Source organism: Neofelis nebulosa, chromosome 9, assembly GCF_028018385.1.
Source record: "Neofelis nebulosa isolate mNeoNeb1 chromosome 9, mNeoNeb1.pri, whole genome shotgun sequence".
NCBI classification, from domain to species: Eukaryota; Metazoa; Chordata; class Mammalia; order Carnivora; family Felidae; genus Neofelis; species Neofelis nebulosa.
Window position 1 is genome coordinate 738,254 of NC_080790.1, and position 17,488 is coordinate 755,741.

General features: G+C 48.7%; 1 protein-coding gene across 1 annotated transcript in view; it reads left to right on the top strand.

Moving 5' to 3' along the window:
- Window positions 1–17,488, top strand: part of SNTG2 (syntrophin gamma 2) — a 180,065-nt gene that overhangs the window by 89,610 nt on the left and 72,967 nt on the right. The gene's annotated exons all lie outside the window — the stretch shown is intronic.

The window sequence follows — 17,488 nt, forward strand, 5'->3', positions numbered from 1 at the left end:
GTCCCCACACACGCCCCAGAATTAAAACGTCACTCGAGGTGGCAGGTTCAGCTAGGAGGACGTGGGGCACGATGGAGGACACCGTTGGTTGGCGTCTGGTCCCACAAGGGATGGCTCGGCGCCACGATGTAGGACATGGTGGCCGTGGTGGCCATGGCCCCCACGGCCCAGCGAGCGGGCAGGTGCAGTCGGCTCCGAGGTGGGATTCAGCCCTACTCCCACCGCCTCTGCCGGGCTCCCGTGTGCCGTGTGCCAGTGGGACATTTTCCTCCTGCCCAGATGCCTGCCCCCCCGAGAACCCCAGCTGAGCCAGAGCAGGGGGGTTTCAGCTGGCCCCTGAAACCCCTCCCGCAGAGACCCAGACCCTGTGCAGCGGGCCTACCTCGGCCCCCTTCCAGCGTGTGGGCTCCTCTCCACCTGTGTTAGCGGATGGGGATCGGAATCCCGTAAGCAGTCTGAAAACCTGTTACTGGGAATCAGGCCCTCTCTCTCTCATAAAAGGACCAGCTGCGGGACGTGTAGGGACAGCCTAAGGGAAAAGTCCAGATTCAGACAGTAACGTTCTTGAAATACCGTTTTTCATTTTAACGTTAAAAAAATGTTTATTTATTTTGAGAGAGAGAGAGAGAGTGGGTGAGGGGCAGAGAGAGAGGGAGAGAGAGGATCCCAAGCAGGCTCCACACTGTCAGCACAGAGCCCGACGCGGGGCTGGAACCCACGAACTGTGAGATCATGACCTGGCAGAAGTCAGGTGCTTAACCGACTGAGCGACCCAAGCGCCCCTCGTCCGTGCTTTCCTGTGTGGATTTAGCATCTGGTTCAGGAGAACCTTCCTTACCCCGTGCTCGTAAATATATCTGCTTGTGTTTCCTTCTCAGTGTTCGTTTGCTCTCTGTGTTAGGTCTCCCAGGCATGCGACACTTATTTCTGTGAAACGTGAAAAGTAGGGATCAGATTTATTGTCCTGGGCAAGCACGTGTCGTGACCGGTTCCTCGGGGATTGTGTGCCACCTGGGCCCTCGACCGCGTGTCCTGCCGTGGTTTATGTGTGTTCTCCAACGGTGTCAAGGCCGGAATCACACTTACCGCTGTGGACCTACGGCACACGTTTGCCACCGCGGGCCCACGTCTCCTCACCTCCTGGTTCACTTTATTTTTTCCGTCTTCTCTTTCCCTTTGTTTCTTCGTGAGAATTTTAAAAGCCTCTGATCAGATTCTGCAGAAGTCTTGGGGTTTTTATTGAAAGTGTGTGAAAGTGTGTGACTACAGGGGAAGTCATTTTTCCTGCTGGTGAAAGGATCTCAGATCTTCAATATTTTTCAACAGGGTTAATTTTTTTCTTTTTTGATCGATTCAGCAGAGGATTCTTCATTTTACTGCTCTTAGCAAAGAACGACTTTGGCTCTGCAGATCCGCATGCTGCTGGTTCCTACTCATTTTTGTTACCTTGTCCCTTTGATTTCGTTTGCATTTTTGTGCTTCCTTCTTTCTTACCACCGAGCCTGACAGGCTGCGCCCCCGTTGGAGTGTGTGGTGATTACCGATGTGTGCTCGAGCTCGGTTTTGATCGCGGACTTTGAATTTTTATTGGTCCCCCCCTTTACTGTGCCCCTTTTCTTCTTGATATTTAAATTATTCTGATTAAATTTTTCACGTGTCTTCTAAAATTCTCCTCTGCATGTCTCAAATGTGTGTACTCCATTTACATTTATTTGGAGGTGGCCCTTGAAATTTTGCCAAATGTATACTTTGCTTACACGATAGAAAGACAGCATGTTTAGGTCCTGCTGGAAGGTGCTAGGACCTTGTGACCCCTGAGCCCGAGTTGTTTCCTGATTTACCACCTGCTGTGGCTTTGTGTTTAGAAGCTGCTTTAAACTGCATGAAAAGTCACAACTTTTAGGGTTCCTGCACTCTGAAATGTTTACAGCCTCTTGTTCTCGCCACGACTTCTGCATCCGGCCTCCTTGCAGGATGGATCTCCTCTCTGCTCAAGGACTCTCGCTAGAACTTAAGGCCTGTTGGTACCAAAATCTATTTCAGGTTATTTTAAAACGGGTTATTTTGTCTACACTTGAACGTACTTCCAGCGTCTCTGGTCTCTACTGCGGACACTGGGAAGTTTTCTCTCCACGTGGCTGCGGGTCCGGCTGTGTTCCTGGGCAGCCTCCGGTGTGGTCACTGATACAGCCCTCTCCATGGTCTTTGACAGCAGCCTTCATCTACACACACGGCACCTCCCCGCCCCTCCGGCCCCCACCCCGAGCTCAGATTGCCTTTGTGCCCCAGCGTCACCTCCTGTCCCTTACAGGCCTTACCTCTTGTCACTTCTTGCCTTCCCTTGGGCTTCTCACCGGACTGTCTTCTAGGAGATCTCTTAAGATTTTTATTTCGTTATTTGTCTCAGCTTTGTACAGTATCCTAGTTGAATTGTCTGCTGAGTGTTGTTTTTTTTTTTTAAGAAAACATCATCCAGGATCATGTTAATGCGATTCTTCTTGAATGAGAGGGTGTGCACAGAGCAGGACGCACCCCCAGCAGTCCCCTCAGGAAAGGTGACCCAGTCTGCCGGAGATGTGGTGCGCACTGGAGAACGGAACAGATGGTGCGGGGGGGGGGGGGGGGGGGAAGGCCCACCCGACCCCACCCGAGGTCCCCCGGCACCTCCTCCCACGGCCTCGGGCCTCCGTGCTCTCAGGCTCAGCGTGGGGCCGGCGACCAGCCCGCTCCTGTGAACGCGTACCCTCAGCCTTCGTCGTCACCCTCATCACGAAGGGGAGAAAGAGAAAGGCAGAGCGTAGGAATGCTCTGTAATCATTTGGTTAGGTCACCTTCAAGAACAACGCATTTCACAGAATCTGAATCCCAGAGAGTCAAAACAGAGTTTTAATATGTTATTTTTTAAAAGATATTAAGACTCAAAATCCTGTAAAAAATTTTAAAGGCCACCTGCTTCGTATTCCAGATGGAAACAATAATAATCGCGTCAATAATCCAGCGGCCAGCTGGTTCCACACCGTTAGCGGCTGGGCTCTGTCTTCTGAAGCCTGTTCGGCACTGAGATCGTTCTCTGCACTCGACAGGGGACTGTGTCCAGTACAGCCTCACGATGGTGCTGGAATTGACAGGACCTGTGGATCGGAGGGTAAAGTAGACTCTGCCCTGCACTTTGCTTTATCGACAGAAGCAGGTCGGAAACATCCTCAGACTCGCGGGATGTGGACCGTTTCCGGTGGTGACGCTCTCGGAATGGTTGGATGGCTTCCATCCTCTGGGACCGAACCCGACCCAACCGAGCAGGAACTGGAGTTTGCTCAGAGCAGCCTTGTAATGGGGAGGGGGGACCCGCGGGCTGGTCCCCGGCTCTCACGGCTCGTGCCTCCGACCCGGTGCGTCTGCGCCTCTCCTTGAGGAGGCGGGGAGGCTGCACGTCCTCCGGTCCACACTGCTGGAGGGACGCCCGTGCTACCTTGTCTAGGCCGCAGCCTTTCTGTGTGTTTATTCCGAACTGAATTGGTAACTACTCCTTCCCGACGTGACCTCTCTTCCCCCGTGAGACGGGGTCGGCTCCCGGCTTTTCCTTCTAGCTCCCACACGCTCTCGTCCAGAAGCTGGGGCCGCCCCACATAGCTTAGAACTGACTTCATCTTTACGCTGCTTCTCTGTCAGAAATCCTTACTGAATATTTATAACAGAGAAGGTCTCATTCACCCTGACGCCATCTATTAGGCTGAAAGTTGCAGAATTCATTCCTCCTGTCCCCTGGACCTCCCACTCGTCTGCAGACCCGCTGGCCCCTCCTTACCTGGTTAGTGTTGATGCTTGTCCTCGGAGTGGGCTGCTCTGAGAGGGTTTCGTGTCCAGAAAGGTCTCCTTTGTCCCAAGCGAGAGCCGGCGTGCTCCCTGGGTGTTCTTGGGCTCTCGGGTGAGTATAGACCAATGTTGTTTGTCTTGAGGTGGTAACACCACCGATGTCAGTGTCTGCTGTCGTAGGTTAGTCGGAGCTCAGGTAGGACTGGACAGTGAGAGTGCTGAGGTCCCTCTCTTGTTACAATACTTCATAAATTAGTAAAACACCAGTAAAATTAAAGACCAAAAGAGAAATAAAGCAAATTGCAAAAGATAATTAAAAATCCACCAAGAAAAAAGGAAAAGAAGACAATGAAGGAGCCAAAGTAAGAAGGTAAATATGAATACAAATAGAGTAGTAATAAAATACGTTTAACTAGACTGAATTTACAGTTTAGGACCCATCGATTATTTCAGTCTCTAAGAGGACTGGCATCAGGGGTGCCTGGGGGGCTCAGTCAGTTAAGCATCTGACTCTTGGCTTTAGCTCCGGTCATGATCGCACAGTTCGTGGGTTTGAGCCCCACACTGGGCTCTCTGCTCTCAGCACAGAGCTGGAGCTGCTTTGGATCCTCTCTCTCTCTCTCCCCTTCCCTACTCGTGCTGTCCCTCTCTCAAAAATAAATAACACATTTATTAAAAAAACTCTTAAATAAAATGCCCATACTATCCAAAGCAATGTACAGATTCAATGCAGTCCCTATCAAAATTCCAATAGCAGTTTTCACAGAAGTAGAACAAACAATCCTAAAATTTGTATGAGGCCAAGAAAGACTAAGAAACACCAGATAAATCTTGAAAAAGAACAAAGCTGGAGGCATCATGTTCCCTGACTTAAGTTTTTTTTACAAAGCTGTGATCATCAAAACAGTATGGTCCTGGTATAAAAACAGACACATAGACCGATGGGACAGAATAGAAAACCCAGAAATAAATCCACAATTATATGGTCAATTACTTTATTACAAAAGAGCCAAGAATATACAGCGGGGAAAAGACAGTCTCTTCAGCAAATGGTGTTGGGAAAGCTGGACAGCAATGTGCAGAAGGATGAAATGAAAGTGAACCGATTTCTTACACGAAATAATTAAGTCAAAGTAGACGAAAGACTGAACCTAAGACCCTTAACCGTAAACCTCCTAGAAGAAATCATACGGTATAAGTGCCTTGATTCTGGTCTTGGTGCTGATTTTTAAAAATTGACCCCGAACGCAAAGGCAACAAAAGCAAAAATAAACAAGCGGGCTGTATCACACGGAAAGCTTCTGCACAGCAAATGAAGGCATCAAAAATGGAGAAGATACTTGACTTGTAAGGGGCTATTATTCAAAATTTATAAGGAACACCTACAGCTCAAGAGAAGAAACCTTACACTTCAATGAAGATTTGGGTGGAGAGGACTCGGGGCGCCTGGCGGGCTCAGTCGGTTAAGCGTCAACTCTTGATCTCATGTCAGGTGACAATCTCACGGTTCGTGAGTTTGAGCCCCACATCGGGCTCTGCACTGACAGTGTGGAGCCTGCTGGGGATTCTCTCACTCTCAAAATAAGTAAACTTAAAAAAATTGGGTAGACGAACTGAATAGATATTTTTCTGCAGAAGACATACAGGTGACTAGCACACACGAGAAGATGGTCAGCGTCAGACACCCTCAAGAAAGTGCAAATCAGTGGGGTGCCTGGGTGGCTCAGTCAGCTGAGCGTCCGACTTCGGCTCAGGTCATGATCCTGCGGTTCATGGGTTTGGGCCCCGCGTCGGGCTCCGTGCTGACAGCTCGGAGCCTGGAGCCTGCTTCGGATTCTGTGTCTCCCTCTCTCTGTACCCTCCCTGGCTCATTCTCTCTTTCTTTCTCTCTCCCTCTCTCTCTCAAAAATAAATAATAAAGATTTTTAAAAATTAAAAAAAAAAAAATCAAATCAAGACCATGATGTCACCTCACAGCTGTCCGAAGGGCTAAAGTCAACGACACAAGAAACAGCAGGTGTTGGCGAGGACGTGGAGAAAAGGGAACCCTCAAGCACGGTCGGTGGGAATGCTGACTGGTGCGGCCGCGCTGGAGGACAGCGTGGAGGTTCCTCAAAACGTGAGAAATAGAAGTACCGCATGACCAGCAATCCCACTTCTGGGAATGCTTCCAAAGGACACGAAACCACGGTCTCGAAGAGACACCTGCATTCCCTCGTTCATTGCTCGTTATTGACAGCAGCCAAGATAGGAATCAACCTGGGTGTCGTTGATGGGTGCACGGCTCACGAAAACACGGAAGCCCTACATCTCTGTCTGCAGTGGCATATTACATGGCCTTGGGAAGAAGGAAGTCCTGCCACTTGTGACAACATGGATGGACCTTGGTGGCATCGTGCTAAGTGAGAGGAAGCACAGAAAGAAAGACAGATACTGTATGATTTTGCTTACGTGCGGAACCTGAAAAATAAAAAAGAGTGAAGGAAACCCTCGCAGACACAGTGCACAGATTGGTGGTTGTCAGAGGTAGGCTGGGGGGCACTGGGTAAGGTGGCTGGAAGAGAATAGTGAAGGCACCGGACACTGCCAGGTCCACCCGTCACGTGGAGCCAGCGAGGAACCCTGGCGACGTCCTCAGCCGGTCTTGCTGTCACATCCCCTCTGTCGTCCTTCTGGCCACGTTGGGTGGGGGACCATGACTGTCACGCTGCGTCCCCGAGGCAAGTCCTGCTGGGGATGGTCAGCGGTAGGTGTTTGTGCACGTGGACCGCTCTCGTGGGTGCCTCAGCTTTGTGGCCCCCCGACCGTACCGTGCTTGTGCTCGTGGAAGCCACACGCACCGCAGAGCGCGGGACGCTGGTTATGGCGGGGAGAGTGGCTGACGGTAGCCACGGGGTGAAAGGGACGACCCAGATGGCTGCAGGGCATCAGTCATGTGATGTGTGAGTCGATAAACAGTTTCACACAAACAGCAAGTCTGTTATAAACCACAGCGGGGCTCAGGGCTCGGGGCCCGTGTCCCCAGGACGTGGCACTGAAGCCACGACTGGTACGCTGTGTATTCAGGCTCACACACACCAGTCCCAGTGAGGGCTCAGTGAGTCTGATCTGGGGGCTCCGCAGAGGGCGTTGGAAATGGGGTTTTACCAAAGGCTGTGGTGTGGTGGCAGATTCCACGGAGCCGATCCTGACCAGTCCGGCTGAGCGCCTTGCGGGGGTGTTTCTGGAGTGCTGTCTGGCGGTAAGGGCAGCGCCTCCGTGGACCATCACGCTGTCCACACAGCAGTCCCAAGCCCGGGACTGACGGCAAGCCGTGTTCATAGTGCACATAGTAAGTGCTTAAGAAAAACCCGTTTCGATCTAACATCTCAAGAATAGGGAGATGGTTATGTATATGCTGATGCATTCATGTGAGGAGAGTTTTCAGTGTTTTAAAATGAATTTTACCAAGAGCTTTCAATGGCTGGAAGATACTTACGCGATGTTAATTTTCAGAAGTGTGAGTGCCATAGGAACACAGTCATTTACAAGGACACAGAGACGCAAATGAGTTCTGCCGTGTGCAACAGTGATTACCTGTGGAGGTGAGAATGTTCAGGACTGCGGTTTCCTTGTGCGCATAGACCTGTCTGCTGGGAATTGTGATAACAGCGGTGAAAACCCCAATTTACACAGCAGTTTCTCTGTGTTTCTCTGTCAATGAGGTTTTTGCCGGCGTTCTCCTTGATTTTGATGGCTTCCTGTCTTACATGGAGGTCTTTCATCCATTTTGAGTTTATTTTTGTGGATGGTGTAAGAAAGACATCCAGGTTCATTTGTCTGCATGTCACTGTCCAGTTTTCCCAGCACCACTTGCTGAAGAGACTGTCTTTATTCCATGGGATATTCTTTCCTGCTTTGTCAAAGATTAGTTGGCCATACGTTTGTGGGTCCACCTCTAGGTTCTCTATTCTGTTCCATTGATCCGAGTGTCTGTTCTTGTGCCAGTACCATACTGTCTTGATGATGACAGCTTTGTAGTATAGCTTGAGGTCTGGGATTGTGATGCCTCCTGCTTTGGTTTTCTTTTTCAAGATCGCTTTGGCTATTCGGGGTCTTTTCTGGTTCCGTACAAATTTTAGTACTGTTTTCTCTAGCTTTGTGAAGAATGCTGGTGTTATTTTGATAGGGATTGCATCGAATATGTAGATTGCTTTGGGTAGTATTGACATTTTAACAATATTTGTTCTTCGAATCCATGAGCATGGAGTGTTTTTCCATTTCTTTATGTCTTCTTCAATTTCTTTCTGAAGTTTTCTATAGTTTTCAGCATACAGATCTTTTACCTCTTTGGTTAGGTTTATTCCTAGGTATTTTACAGTTTGGGGTGCAGTTGTAAATGGGATCAATTCCTCGATATCTCTGTCTGTTGCTTCATTGTTGGTGTATAGGAATACAACCAATTTCTGTACATTGATTTTATATCCTGCAGCCTTGCTGAATTCATGGATCAGCTCTAGCAGTTTTTTGGTGGAATCTTTTGGGTTTTCCATGTGGAGTATATGTCATCTGCGAAGACTGAAAGGGTGACTTCTTCTTTGCCAGTTTGGATGCCTTTTACTTCTTTGTGTTGTCTGATTGCTGAGGCTAGGACTTCCATCACTATGTTGAACAACAGTAGGGAGAATGGACATCCTGTTGTGTTCCTGATATTAGGGGGAAAACTCTTGGTTTTTCCCCATTGAGGATGATATGAGTTGTGGGCATTTCATATATGGCTTTTATGATGTTAAAGTATGTTCTTTCTATCCCTACTTTCTTAATGGTTTTATTAGGAAAGGATGCTGTGTTTTGTCGAATGCTTTTTCTGCATCTATTGACAGGGTCATGTGGTTCTTATACTTTCTTCTAATGTAGTGTATCATGTTGACTGACTTGCAAATATTGAACCAGCACTGCAGCCCAGGAATGAATCCCACTTGGCCATGGTGAATAATTCTTTAGATGTACTGTTGAATTTGATTTGCTAGTATCTTGTTGAAAATTTTTGCATCCATGTTTATCAGGGATATTGACCTGCAGTTCTCCTTTTTAGGTGGGGTCTTTGTCTGGTTTTGGAATCAAAGTAATGCTGGCCTCATACAATGAGTTTGGAAGCTTTCCTTCCATTTCTGTTTTTTGGAATACCTTGAGAACAATAGGTATTAACTCTTGTTTAGATGTTTGGTAGAATTCCCCTAGGAAGCCCTCTGGCCCACGACTCTTGTTTGTTGGGAGATTTTTGATAAGCAATTCAATTTCTTTGCTGGCTATGCATCTGTTCAGATTTTCTGTTTCTTCCTATTTGAGTTTTGGTAGTGTGTGGGTGTCTAGGAATTTGTCCATTTCGTCTGGATCGTCCAGTTTGTTGGCATATAATTTTTTCAAAGCATTGTCTTCTAATTGTATTTGTGATCTCTTTCATTTGTGATTTTATCTGTTTGCTTTTTTGAGAAGTCTGGCTTGGGGTTTATCAATTTTGTTTATTCTTTCAAAAAAAACCAGCGCTCAGTTTCATTGATCTGTTCTATTTTTTTTATTCTATATCATTTATTTCTGCTCTAATCTTTATTATTTCCCTTCTTCTGACTTTTGGCTTTATTTGCTGCTCCTTTAGGTGTAAGGTTAGGTTGTGTGTTTGGGACCATTCTTGTTTCTTGAGATGGGCCTGGATTGCAATGGATTTTCCTCTTAGGATTGCCTTTGCTGCATCCCAAAGGGACTGACTGTCATGTTTTCATTTTGATTTGCTTCCATGTATTTTTAAATTTCTTCTTCAATTTCATGGCTAACCCATTCATTCTTCAGTAGGATATTCTTTAACCTCCATGTATTTGGGGGCTCTCCACGTTTTTTCTAGTGGTTAATTTCAAGTTTCATAGTGTTGTGGTCTGAAAATATTCATGGTATGATCTCGATCTTTTTGTACTTGTGGGCTGTTTTGTGACCCAGTATGTGATCTATTGTGGAGAATGCTCCATGTGCACTGGAGAAGAATGTGTATTCTGCTGCTTTAAGATGAAATGTTCTGAATATATGTTAGGTCCATCTGGTCCAATGTCTTATTCAGAGCCGTGGTTTCCTTATTGATTTTCTGCCTAGATGATCTGTCCATTGTTGTAAGTGGGGTATTAAAGTCTCCTACAATTACAGTATTATCTAAAAGTTTGCTTATGTTTGTGATTAACTTAATTCCTATTTGGGTGCCTCCACATTTGGATGGACCCCTTAATTATGATATAATGCCCTTCTTCATCTCTTGTTACAGTCTTTGTTTTACATCTAGTGTGTCTGATAGAAGTATGGCTACTCCGGCTTTCTTTTGACTTCCAGGAGCATGATAGATGGTTCTCTATCCCCTCACTTTCAATCTGCAGGTCTATCTAGAGTGAGTCTCTTGTAGACAGTGTATAGATGGATCTTGGTGGGTTTTTTTTTTATCCATTCTGATACCCTGTGTCTTTTGATTGGAGCATTTAGTCCATTTATATTCAGAGTGATCCTTAATCTGGGGAAAGAAACAGGCATCCAAGTCCAAGAGGCACAGAGAACTCTGTTTAAAATCAATAAAAACAGGTCAACACCATGACATATCATAGTAAAACTGGCAGAATTCAAAGATAAAGGGACAGTTCTGAAATCAGCAAGGGACAAACATGCCTTAACCTATAAGGGTAGACACATAAGGGTAGGAGCAGACCCGTCCACTGAACCTTGGCAGGCCGGAAGGGATTGGCAGAAAATAGTCAACGTGCTGAACAGGAAAAATATGCAGCCAAGAATCCTTTGTTCAGCAAGGCCGTCATTCAGAGTAGAAGGAAAGATAAAGACTTTCCCAAACAAAACTGAAGGAGTTTGTGACCACTAATCCGGCCCTGCAGGAGGTCCTAAGGGGGACTCTATGAGTGGAACGTGGCAAAGACCGCAAAGGACCAGAGTCATCACCACAGACATGAAATCTCTAGGTAACCCCACTGGCTTCTGAACGGGCCTGATTTACCACTGCCTGTGGAGAGTCTAAGAACAATCATGTCCTATTTTGTCTCCATTATTGACGTTTCTTAAGAGATTTTTAATCTTATTGTGATAATAGTGATTTTGATTTGAAAAATATGACAATAACCTGTTGTCACAAAAGTTCATTTGCTTTTAATAACTGTATTGCCGTAACGTAAAAAAATTTATGCACCATAAGTACTGTAGATAGCCTACACAAAATATTTGAAAATAATAGACTAAACATTTCCACTCAAATTCATCAAATTCAAATAGAAAATTATTTACATTTTTCGTAGGAAACGCTGAGACCATGCTGTTCGTTCCTGAGACGTATGTCTAAATCTAGCTGCGGACAAAGACGTTAGAAGACTTTCCCGTCAATAATAGTTAATATTGGATGTCTAGTTAGCCTGTAAGAGTCGCTCCTTGTAGACAACACGGAGAACTCCTGTTTCAGCAGGATGCACCCTGCGGAAGCTGCAGAAACAGCTTGTGTGGGGCTGTGTGTATTTGCTGAGACAGTTTGCTGAGGCTCACGTGCGGCTGGTTCTGGAGAGGCCTCGGTGGCCTCGTCTACTTGGCCGCCTCACCAACCAGCCGCAGTGAGTTCCTTGCTCCATTCGCTGCAGTTTCACTCAATGTACAGGGGCCTGGCAGAGGGACAGGGGGCAGGGGGCGGGGGGCAGCTGCAGGTGGCCGGCCCGGTGTGTGCAGCCTCGGGCTCCGGTCATCTTGACACACCGTGTTCCCAGAGGAAATGAAAACAGGAAGTCAGTAAAAGCTGACGCTGTTAAGAAACTGTCTTAATTCTTGTCTATTTGTTATTTTTTACAGTTTGTTTATCTATTTTGAGAGAGAGATTGAGAGAGAGAGCATGTGCGCATGAGTGGGGGAGCTGCAGAGAGAGAGGGAGAGAGAATCCCAAGGAGGTTCCATGTTGTTAGCAGAGAACCTGACGTGGGGCTCGATCCCAGGAACCGTGAGATCATGACCAGAACCAAAGTCAAGAGTCCAATGCTGAACCGACCGAGCCCCCCAGATGCCCCCGGGTCCATTTAAAGAAAATTAGGAAACAAAATGCTTCGAGAGGTCCCTGCTGCCCAGGGCCCAAGGCCCTTCTCTTTTGCTCCAGAGAGAAGACTCACTGTTCTGAGGGGACGTCAGTGGAAACCTGACTGCACCGTGCATGTGCTTCGCAGGGATTCGAGCAAGGCTGTTTAACCGACACACTGATCGTGCTGTGCAAGAACGAAGTCTCCTTTCCAAGCTTCTGGGTGTTAAACAAAAACTTGAAAGGACTAATGAGGGTGCACCCCCCCAAACTGGCATGCGGAATGTTACAGAGATGAGCTCGGCTGAGGCCGCAGTTCCACATCCACGGAAAGTCAGCTACTGAGAAAATTCACCGTAAGCAGAGGCTGAAGTGGGCGTCAACCCGGATTTTATGGGAAAACAGGCCTCGTCGTTTCGTTGTATTCGGCGCTAACTGAGCGTGGCCCCTGTGTTCCCGGGTCAGTGCTGTGGTGTCCACGTGGCCCTCCTGGTCCCCCAAAGCTGCCATCGCTGACTCTGTTTATAGAGGAGGAAACTGAGGGTCAAGGGGGTTACATCCGAGTACTGAGTAGCAAAAATAAGTAGCAGGGTTGGGGCCAGGTCTGTGTTTGGGTTAGACAGTGTTTCTCGTTAAGGGCGTAGATTTGTGTAAGATACGCATGTGTATGTGATCACCATACTTACAGTAACACAAGATTTGTTACTCTTTGTTCATAATGTGTTGTGCACGCGAAGTGTATATGTTTATACGATGCATGCAAGTACTTAAATGAAAGGCTGAGCTGAGCCAGAGAGCAGAACTGGTGGCAGGACGAGCCCAGGATGGCATAAGGCAGCCAGCGTGGGGTGCCCGGCTGAGAGGGGACGGTGACGTTCAGAAGCATAGGTGCTGGAGCTCCGGGCCTCCTGGTTCTGCATTAAAGCATCGTTCTGGTCTGGATTTGTCCATCGCCACGTTCTGGCTTTGCAGGCAGTTGTGTTCAGACACAGGACCTGAGACCGTGGACGGACATAAGAACATGCAGCGTTTGCCACATGGATCTCTTCCAAACTTTTGTTGAGTGTGTAAATGTGACAGGTTTGTTGGCAAATTTACTGACTTAAATTCAGACACTGAAAGCGTCTACTAGGAAAATTCTAACTGACGAGTTCTTCCTCCCAAGCTGGGACTTGGGCGTGTGTGGTGATTGGTGCCAGGATGGGTCTGAGCTTGGGTTTGGGAAATGGTGCGACCTGACCGCCAGAAACCTGGCTTTGCCTGCAGCACACCGTCTCTGAGCCCCCGGCCTGTAACTGGTGACATCTCACGGGCTGGCCCTGGGGCGGCTGTACGCAAAACAGCCACGGCTGTGGTCTGCATCCCCCCCATTCTTTGGTGCCCAGGGACCTAGAGAGGAGAGTAAGAGACCAGAGAGGTCACGGGTGGTCATGGGAGGAGTAGGCACCTGTCACGGGGAAGCTGGAGCCCGTGTCCCCTCCACCCTGTGACAGCTGCTGCACATCTTGTGGATGTCCGGGACCCTCTGGCGTCACTGGAGTGAGGACGTGAGGGGTCTGCTGAGGGGGCAAGGTGGCCGTCAGGTCGAGGGCACCAGCGGCTGCTCCCTGGTGAAGGTGGCAGAGGGTCCAGGCCTCCGTGGGTGGTCCTTGTGGCCTCTGGGAAGGCACAAGAGACCCACAGACCGGGCGTGGACATATCTCACCCTAACCCTGCGGCCAGTGCTTCCTGGGGCCCTCCCGCACCTGATGTTTCTGTGAAATCTTGTGTCTGGGATAGATTTCTACTAAAATTACGTTTAATAACGTTAGGCTATTTTAATTTTATAGTTTTGTATAAGCAATAGCTAAAAACTATTCTTCTGTAGTGAAAATGTGGAATGGTGAATTACTGCTCTTACGTTAACTGGTTTATGTTCAGTATTTCTGCTTTGCAATCTCACGCGCTGCATTTGCTCTTACGTCAAAAGCACAAAATGACTCAGCAAGTGTGTCTTGTGTAGAAAAGGCAGGATCCACAGTTTCTAGTAAAATGTCGGTGTGGGGGACGAGTAAATGACAGAGGCCATCGGGCCTCTAACAGGTGCATTTCCTCCTCACCACGGGCACCTCGGCGACAGCTTCTCTGGCTGTGACAACCGTGTCCACACCATCCTGGCTGCAGTTCTGGACTAGCTCAGGGCAAACCGCAGGACAGAGGACCCCAAAGGAAGAATATCCTGCACAAAACACATTCCCTTCGCTCCACAGACGTTCACAGTCTGTGCCATTCCGAGGACATTCAATGACGTGCAGATGAAAAATTAGGAAATACTTGATTTTTAGAGATGGATGTGGCCATAAACGCCCGTAGGGGCGCTGACCCGACAGATATGACTGGATAAACGCCCGTAGAGGCGCTGGCCAGACAGACGTGGCCATTAACGCCCGCAGGGGCTCTGACCCGACGGATGTGGCCGTAAACACGCGTAGGGGCACTGACCCGACAGGTACGACCATAAACGCACGTAGGGGCGCTGACCCGACAGGTACGACCGTAAATGCCCGCAGGGGTGCTGACCTATAATTTCTGTAACGCAGTAAATGGGTGGTTCTGGATGGAGTGGACCTTGCATGGGCCCAGGTCCCTTCGCACAGCCTGCTTCAGCTCTGGATTCTTCTGTGTGAAAAGAGCAAAAGTTACTTTTCCTGCTGTTTTAAAATGTGTTACAGTAAATACGTGTTCATCTTGTTCGTTTTGTGATTCGGAGGGCACGGCCACACTTGGTGCCCAAAGGCAGGCGCCAGGTGGACCTGCTCCGGCCCCGGGAGGCGAGGCGGCTGGTCGGGGGGTGTCTCCCGCAGGGGCAGCTGGGTGCTGGGTGGTCAGGGGCCGGAGCCCTCGGGTCAGTGCTGGGACATGCCCTCCCCGGGAGCCGTGCCGCCCCCCCACCGGCTGCCCGCGGGGACGTGGAGGGGTCCGTCCTGGCCCAGCGGCCATCCTGGTGTCGCTTCTCGGGCCACCCCGCCCCCACCCCACGCTGAGCCGCTGCCCGGCCGTGTGCCCTGGGGTGGTGCTGACGGTGTCACTGTGCCCCGAACCAACCCCCAAGCCCGTGTGCGGTGTGCACAGGTGGGTGTGGGTGTGTGCGGACGTGCATGTGTGGGTGTGCAGGTGTGTGCATGTGGGTGTACGTGGGTGCGTGTGGGCGTGTACAGGCAGGCGTGCAAGCGTGGGTGTGCATGCCGGGGTGCATGTGTGGGGAGGCGTGTGCGTGGGTGTGGGTGTATGTGGGTGCACGTGTGCATGCGAGTGCACGCGGGTGGCCTGGGAAGTAGCACACTACGGAGGCCAGCCCGCAAAGAGAAGAGTTCTGGAAGCAAAGTCTCCACCCGAAAGCTGAAGGAAACATGACACTAGAGACAGAGCAGAGTCACCAAGCCTGTCCCTGAGATGAGCGTCAAGCCCGCCCTGTGCCAGCGTGATTACGGGTTTTTAAAGTAAGAAAGACGAGAGCATCGGGCGTGAACAGTGTTGAGAAGGGCCCGTGACGCTGCAGTCAAAATAGTTCGTCGCGTACTCACCTTAAATTACATGCTGACAGCAGAGTTAATTACGTGATTATGGAAACATTCTTTCCTTTAAGAACCTCCCTCAGAGCCCTGCCGGGAGCTCAGAGGTGACCGTTCAGTCTGGCTTTTCCGCCGCTCGGCTCGCCTCCCCTCGCTGAATCTCTGATGCTGAGAAAGCAGTGTCTCAAGGTTCTTAACTGTTCAGTGTTGAAATTCCGCGCTGGTATCCGGGCTTCATACCCACCGTGGGGTCTTCCTCGTAGGGGAAACACAGTGTGTGCGGAGGATGTGAGGCTTCTGGGTTTGTTTGTTTTTTGTTTTTTTTTCGTTATTTAGGGGTATATAGGTGACATGGGTCTTGTTTTCCGCAAGAAAAGAAGTGTTTGTAAAAGTCTTATGTACATTTTGTTCTAATCAATTTCACTTCTAAAAGCACTAATGTTATGACACAAGGTCATAGTATTTTACTAAGGCAGGAGTATTTTCAAAGTCTGTCTCTTCAGGGAGGTACGGGGAGAGCAGGAGGCCGAGGGAGGGGACTGTCCCCTCCAGGTGCACCCCACCTGCCCTTGGCTTTCCGGATGTGGCTCACATACCCTTGGCAACCCCTAGGGGTTTCACCCAGTGACCACATGAGGCCGTGAATGTCACATCCGTTTCACAGATTTTTAAGTGTAGGGGTAATTGGGACTTCTCACAGAAACCCATCTTCTTAAATTGCCTCTAGGTTGTGAAGGTCCCGCAGGGTTCCCAGACCAAGTCATGGTGACGAGGCGTCCAGCTTCAGCCACCTCTCCCCCAAGGCACCACACGGTGCTTCCTGTTACTGTGTGCAATACCAAAGTACGGTTGTGTTGTGTCGCAGTCTGAAATTAGATTTAAAAATGGGCCCGTACCTCCAGCAGGATGTCTCAAGGTCGAAATTATGAACTTGTGACCCACAGGCATCTTTGTCTGCTGTGCAGCGCACTTGCCATTAATTGAACGCTAAGTGGTGAATATTCAGCTGCTTGCTAGCATTTGAGTCTTTCCTAGGTTTAAAAATTACCTTTACTTTATTCATCAAAATTAGAAAGAAATCCAAGTCCCATCTTGGAGCTTCTCTAAGGATAACGCCGAGGCATTGCAGTCCGCCACGTAGAAGCATATTCTAAAGAGCCACATAAAATAAAGGTTTGGATTTGGAGTCTTTGGTCTGTGGTCTGCGTAACAAATTTAGTATACCGCCTTCTCAGGAACCTCCAGTGAACGGCTGCCTCATAGTCATCGGCTCCATGTTAGGTCAGAATATCCAAAATCCAGAACTTCAATAAAGCCACCAAACACTTGCCGTCCGTTCTAGTGACTTATTAGTTAATTTCATGGAAATAAATGTGGAAAGAAGCTGGTTGCTATGGACTCTGACCTGTGAGCCCCTGGTGGGGGCCCTGAGCTGCATCAGATAGCCCATGAGCAGGCATGAATTATACAGCACTCTGCTCTGGTATGAAAATATCGACAATCATTGAAATCATTTCATTTATTTATTTTTTAAACGTTTATTTTTGAGGGAGGGAGAGAGAGTGACAGAGTGTGAGCAGGGGAGGGGCAGAGAGAGAGGGACACAGAATCTGAAGCAGGCTCCAGGCTCTGAGCTGTCAGCACAGAGCCCAACACGGGACTCGAACACATGAGCTGTGAGATCATGACCTGAGCCGAAGTCAGACGCTCATCTGACTGAGCCACCCAGGCGCCCCAGATTGAAATCATTTTAAAATTACAGTTAATATTTCTGTTTTAAAAATTACATTTAGGTTGTGCACTGAATGATGCTTAATCAGCCTACAAACATGGACGTTTTTAAACACCCTTCTCTCTAGAAACAGACACAGTGCTTGGGTACTACAACATCTTGCGTGGCCTGGTCCTGATAACACGCGAGTGGTGTTCCGTGACGCGTGTCAAAGCGCGTGCAGTGTCAAAGTAACGGAGATTCCAAAGCCATATCTAAGCACCTGTACAACACGAATCTTAAAGAAGGGGGCCTGAGAATTTATCTCTTACAAACTCCCTTTAT